The sequence below is a fragment of the Vidua macroura genome, chromosome 8 (assembly GCF_024509145.1).
Source record: "Vidua macroura isolate BioBank_ID:100142 chromosome 8, ASM2450914v1, whole genome shotgun sequence".
Lineage (NCBI taxonomy): Eukaryota > Metazoa > Chordata > Aves > Passeriformes > Viduidae > Vidua > Vidua macroura.
Window position 1 is genome coordinate 36722752 of NC_071578.1, and position 6592 is coordinate 36729343.

At 44.7% G+C, this 6592-nt stretch overlaps 1 long non-coding RNA gene across 1 annotated transcript; it reads left to right on the forward strand.

Annotated features, from left to right (window-relative positions):
- The first annotated feature begins 519 nt into the window (after positions 1-519).
- Positions 520-778, forward strand: LOC128811045 (uncharacterized). Its single transcript, XR_008438214.1, has 2 exons — positions 520-656; positions 734-778. It is a non-coding gene; the product is annotated as an uncharacterized LOC128811045 (long non-coding RNA).
- Positions 779-6592: the final 5814 nt, after the last annotated feature.

Consider the following 6592-nt stretch of genomic DNA (forward strand, 5'->3'; position numbering starts at 1 on the left):
TTATTAAACATGACTGGTCTAATAAGGTTGCTAATTTTTTTAACTTTATTCTTTAACTTTAACTTTATTCTTTAACTTTAACTTTATTCTTTATTCTTTTTACCTTTATTCTTCCATGTTCTCCACTGGTAGTCTGTGAATTAGACATGCAAAGTACATTTTTTTTTGCCACAATATTACTGCAGATTTTCAAAAGAAGCAGCACTTAACTTGATTAAAAAAAAAAAAAAATCCTAATTGCTAACAGTTTCAAACACACTGAAACAGTACTATAATTCTTGCTAGGTATGACCTATCACATCCTTGGCACCAAACAGCAATAGGACTTAAGAAGACAGTGGAACATGACAACAGAAAAAAAAAACCAGAAACCAATAAATGAAAACATTTTCAGATTTAATTTTCCTGATTATTAACTCCAGAAAATCAAAGAGGACAGGAAAACAAAACAATAAAAGGAAATACAGCCACTTAGACAAACAGGAAGTGGCACAGTAATGGATTTGAGCTGTCTCTAGAACGTTATTTCTCCTCCCCTTGCCTCTCCCTGACAAAAAAAATCTCTTCTGCAAGCACAGAGTGCCCTGACAGGTTCAGGCAAGTGCACCAAAAGTGCCCTAGAATATGGTCCCCCGTAGGAGATGGACCAGCTGCTGGTGAGGATCTGCCTTTCAAATGTGGTTTTCTTTTTTTTTTTTTTTTTCTTTTTGTTCTGTTTTATTTTGTTTTTCAGGTTTCTGGAGAACCAGGTGATAAATAACATGATTTCCTTACTCCATCCTCTATGGCTAATAAATTTAGGAGACAAGAGAGAAAACAGGAATCGGTCCCAGATGCTGCTGTTGAGATGGATATATGATCTATCTATCTGTATATAGATATATGTATATACGTATATCTGTGTAGTGATAATAATGGGAGTTTTTATGATACGTTGCTTTACTGTTTTATATTTTTAATAAAGTGTGATTTTAAGTTATTAGGTATATTATTACAGTTTATTCTGTTTATTGGCTAAAGAAACAGTTTCTTGTATTTGATTGGTATCAAATAATTAATGTTAATCGTTAACTGATAAGAGTTTATAATGAATTATTAAGGTGTGAATACTGTTCATTAAGGTACGTCTTTTTTAACTGTAGGTATTTTCATGTGTTTATATGGGTTTTTATGTTAATGATTTTGGGTTTTTGTGTTATGAATATATTAGTATTTTATTCAGGTTTTTTTGGTTAGTTTAGTTTTTGGGTTATTAGAATAACAAGATTATTCTTGTTAAGTATGTTTGTCTATATATGTTTTAAAATTTAAGTTATAAATATACTTGGTAAGGATTTTTGTAGAGTTCTATGTAAAAATTTAAGTAGGTAAGGGTGATAAAAAATAATAATTATTAATAAGATGAGTATTTCAGTTTTTAATAATGATTTAAGTTATTCAGTGATGTTTTAATGTTTGAAAATATTATTTAGTTATTTTTATGTGTGATTGATTAATGTTTTAAAAAATATTTAGTAATATTTTTCTAAATTGATTTCTTGTGATTTCATGAATTTATATATTTTTTAAAATGTTTTATATTTATGATTGTGTGTGAATAATAAAAAATGAACAGTTGTTTTATTTTGTAAGGCAGTATGTTTAAAGATGTTTATACTCGGCAGTAATTTATTTAAAGTTATAGAAGTGTTATTGTTTCATCTGGTTAGTTAATAAGTAAGTTCATTTGATGTGGTTCAAGTGTGAGTTGTAGTTATTTTAGGTGTTAAAAAGAAAAGTGGCCAGCCCAGGTTCCTGATGTCAGTTTGTAGGGTTCCCTTGGGACTGTCAGGGCAGCACAGGTTTGAGCTGGGGGCAGCTGGGTCTGCGACACATCTTCGATCATTTGGATTTTTGGAGGTGTCCGGCCACTCAGGGCCACAGGTCCCTGGAGACAAAGACCGGTCCTTTTCCCTGGGAAAGAGAAGTGGCCAGCCCAGGTTCCTGATGTCAGTTTGTAGGGTTCCCATTTGTATACATCGTTTCCATGTGTTTTGCTGGAGTGTAAATAAAAAAAAATATTCAATAAATTTGAATCAACCCTAATAATGATGCCCCCCGCTCCCTCCCCTTCCCCCTTTGGCTCCTGTGTTTTTTTGGTGTGGTTTAGTAATTTTTTTTTTCCCCACTGTATTTCTTCCTTTGCTTCTTCTCTTAGTTTTCTTTCTGTCACGTCATTTCTGTCCGTCCCTAACTTTGTTTCTGTTTCTCACTGTTTCTAACTCTCTCTCTCTCTGCTTCTCTATTTCCCTGTATGTCTTTTCTTCTGTTTCTCTGTTTCACTATTTCTAACTATTTATTTGTCTCTCTAGTTGATGCTTTTACTCTTTATTTCTTTTTCTCTCCAGCTTCTCTTCTTTTTTTTCTCTATTCTTTTGTCCTCTTTTTCACTCTCACCCTCTTTCTTTTTCACTGTAACCCTTCTCATTTTTTTACTCTTTGCCATTCTTTTCCTATTTCTTTTCGTCTCTTAAGTCCTCTCTTAAGTGCTCTCTTAAGTCCTCTCTTAAGTCCTCTCATAAGTCCTCTCTTAAGTGCTCTCTTAAGTCCTCTCTTAAGTGCTCTCTTAAGTCCTCTCTTAAGTCTGTCTTTTTCTTTCTTTCCATCTTTTCATTTCTAACTTTGTTTCCCTTTCTAGCTTTCAAAAAGCAGCAGTAGAAACTTTCAGGCTCCCTGGGAGTAAAATAAAAAACAAACATTAAATAATTATTAAAAAAAAAAAAAGAATTTACTCCCCGGGAGCCTGAAACTTTCTACTGCTGCACCAGACATATAGTTTTTCTTCTTTTTTATATATACCTATACAACCCCTAACTAGTGCTCCACCTGGCACATTACAATACCCACTACCCACATCACCCCCACCATGTAGACACCGCCACCTTGCTCCCCATCACGTGACCCTATGGGCGCCACCATCTTGCTCCCTGTCACAAGACCACACAGGTGCTGCCATTTTACTGCCCATCATGTGACCACAGGGGTGCCATCATCTTGTAGGGTTAGGGGTTAGGGTTTGGGTTTAGGGTTTAGGGTTAGGCCCTCAGTGGCCGGCTGCGTCCCAAAATTCAAACGATCGAAGATGTGTCGCAGACCCAAGCTGCCCCCACCTCAAACCTGTGCTGCCCTGACAGTTCCAAGGGAACCCTACAAACTGACATCAGGAACCTGGACTGGCCACTTTTCTTTCCCAAGGAAAATGGCTGACCTTTGCCTCCTGGGGCCTGTGGCCCTGAAGTAGCCGGACACCTCCAAAAATCCAAACGATCGAAGATGTGTCGCAGACCCAAGCTGCCCCCACCTCAAACCTGTGCTGCCCTGACAGTCCCAAGGGAACCCTACAAACTGACATTAAGAACCTGGGCTGACCACTTTTCTTTCCAAAGGAAAAAAGCTGATCTTTGTTTCCATGGGCCTGTGGTCCTCAGTGGCCGGCTACGTCCAAAAATCCAAACGATCGAAGATGTGTTGCAGACCCAAGCTGCCGTGACCTCACACCTGTGCTGCCCTGACAGTCCCAAGGGAACCCTACAAACTGACATCAGGAACCTGGGCTGGCCACTTTTCTTTCCCAAGGAAAAAGGCTGATCTTTGCCTCCAGGGGTCTGTGGCCCTGACATGCCCTTTTCCCTGGGAAAGAAAAGTGGCCAGCCCTGGTTCCTGATGTCAGTTTGCAGGTGGTGTTTGGCTTTGCCCTGTCCACTAAAATTGTATTTTGCTGCAGCTTTGGTCTGGGATATGTGGACTGCCCCCTCCAAATGTCCCTCTTCCCTCTGCCCTGTTCTGCTCTGTCCCCGTCTCCACCCCTCACCCCTACTTGTCCTTCCAGCCCACCCCTTCCCCAGTCTCTCTCCACCCTTCACCCCTCCCCATCCCGCCCCTGCCCCATCCCTCACTCCTCCCACTGCCCAGGTGCGACTCCCTGCAGCAGGACATGGGAGCCCGGACTCGTGGGGATAGTGCGGCCCTCGCAGCAGGACAACACCCAAAGAAAACAGGCAGGGACGGCGTCTGTGGGCCGCGCGGTGTCACAAAGGCACCTGGGGCTGAGGGGAGGGGGCTGGAGGGTGACACAGAAGATGGGGGCAGCTGAGAGGCAGAAGGGGTCTTTAGGAGTTAAAAAGGGGGGCTCCAGGGTGGCACAGAGACGCTGAGAGGCTGCGGTGGGAACCTGAGGGTGACACAAGGAGGCTGAGAGGCAGGGGGTGCCTGAGGGACAAAGTGGGGGGGTGCCTGAGGGTGACAGGTGAACCAGCCCTCACAGCACCCTTAACCCCACCCTTAAAACCACCCCTACAAGGGTGGAAAGTGCACGGTGGAGGTTAGGGGGCCACAGGACAGTGTCGGGGGGCTTGGGGTGACACACAGACATTGCGGGCTGAGGGGCAAAAAGGGGGGGACTTGACAGGTGGAGAGCTGACCCTGAGGGTTAGGGGTACAAAGGACAGGGCACGGGGTACCAGGAAGGGTTAGGGTACAGCAGCAGCCCTCACCCCAACCCTAAGCTCACCCTAAACACACCCCTAGAACACCAGTTTTCCTCAACAGCAGCTGCAGGCAGCAACCCTACTGCTGGGACAGCCCCAGAACCCTCCCAGCAGCTGCAGGCAGTGACCCTAATGAAAAGGTAGGGATGATGTTTGCTGGCTAGAGAGTGACTGGTAGAGGTTGGGGACTGAGCACTTTTTTAGGGTTTTTTTAGGGCTTTAAAAAGATATTTTAGGGTTTTTTTCACAGGAGCTTTTTAGGAATTTTCTGTGACTATTTAGGATACTTTTAGGGCTTTTTTAGGGCTTTTAAAAGATTTTTTTTAGGGTATTTTCATGGCTTTCTTACTACTAATTAGAATTTTTATGGGTTTTTTTTGGGGTGTTCTTGTGGCTTTTTTTAGGTCTATTGAGGGTATGTGGAGGACTCTTAGGACTAGGGTATTTTTAGGTCTTTTGAGGGAACTTTTAGGTTTTTTTAGGGTCTTATCAGGGCATTTTAAGTATTTTGGGGTATTTTTAGAGCTCTTTTAGGAATATTGAGGGATTTCTTAAAGGTTTTTTAGGGATATTTAGGTGTGTTTTAGGGTTTTTTTAAAAGGAGGGTATTTTTCTTGTATTTTAAGGGTATTCTGAGGCTATTGTTATGTTTTTGTGGGGCTTTTAGAACATTTTGAAGATGAGGGGTTTTTAGGGAAATTTTATGTTTTTTCATGGCACAGCACATAGAGGCTGAGGGGCACTGTGGGGGCTTGAGGGTGACAGAGGCTGGGAGCTGAGGGAGGCACGGGGGAAGGGGACAGTGGGTGACAGAGAGATGCTGAGGGGGGCAGGGGCAGCTGGAGCATGACACAGAGAAGCTGGGGGCTGAGGGGCAAAGGAGAGGGATTAAGGGTGACGCACAGGAGCTGAGGGGCAGCTGAGAGGGGGCTTGAGGGGCAAAGGGGGGGCTCGAGGGTGACACACAGAGCCTGAGGGCTGGGGGGCAGAGGGAGAGGTTGAGGGGTAAAGGGCGAGGGCTTGAGGGCTGGACAGTGCAGTGGAGATCAGGGCTACAGGGTACAGCTTAGGAGGCAAGTTAGGGTACAGGAGCACCACCTCTCCCCCCAGCCCTAACCTCAGCCTAAGCAGCCCCCCTAACAAGAGCCTTTTCCCTTTTCAGCCCTGCCAGCAGCAGCACCACACAGCAACCCTAACAGCGAGAGCACACCGGAACGCTCCCGCAAGGACAAGGCAGTGACCCTCACACCAGGACAACGACAGAACCCTCAGAGGACAACAGGACCCCCTGGAGAAAGGTAGGGATGACATCTGTGGGCTAGAGAGCACCAGGAAGGGTTTGGAGGCTGAGCAGGTTTCCCTGAGTATTTTTGCAGGACTATTAGGAATATTTAGGGGATTTTGGAAGGCTTCTTAGGACTTGTCTGGTGTCTTTTAGGGCATTGTTACACCTTCCTAAGGGCTGTTTTAGAATTCCTTAGTGCATTTTAAGGGTCAGGATGAGGGTCAGACAGGCTGAACCACTGGAAATGCAGAGTATTACTGGAATGTAGTGCAATGCTTTGGAAAGGTGCCAGTGGAGGGCACATCCTGGCTTGTTGGGATTTTTTGGAGGTGTCCGGCCACTCAGGGCCACAGGCCCCTGGAGGCAAAGATCAGCCTTTTTCCTTGGGAAAGAAAAGTGGCCAGCCCAGGTTCCTGATGTCAGTTTGTAGGGTTGCCTTGGGACTGTCAGGGCAGCACAGGTTTGAGCTGGGGGCAGCTTGGGTCTGCGACACATCCTCTATCGTTTGGATTTTTGGAGGTGTCCGGCCACTCAGGGCCACAGGCCCCTGGAGACACAGACCGGTCCTTTTCCCTGGGAAAGAAAAGTGGCCAGCCCAGGTTCCTGATGTCAGTTTGTAGGGTTCCCTTGGGACTGTCAGGGCAGCACAGGTTTGAGGTGGGGGCAGCTTGGGTCTGCGACACATCTTCGATCGTTTGGATTTTTGGAGGTGTCCGGCCACTCAGGGCCACAGGCCCCTGGAGGCAAAGATCAGCTGTTTTCCTTGGGAAAGAAAAGTGGC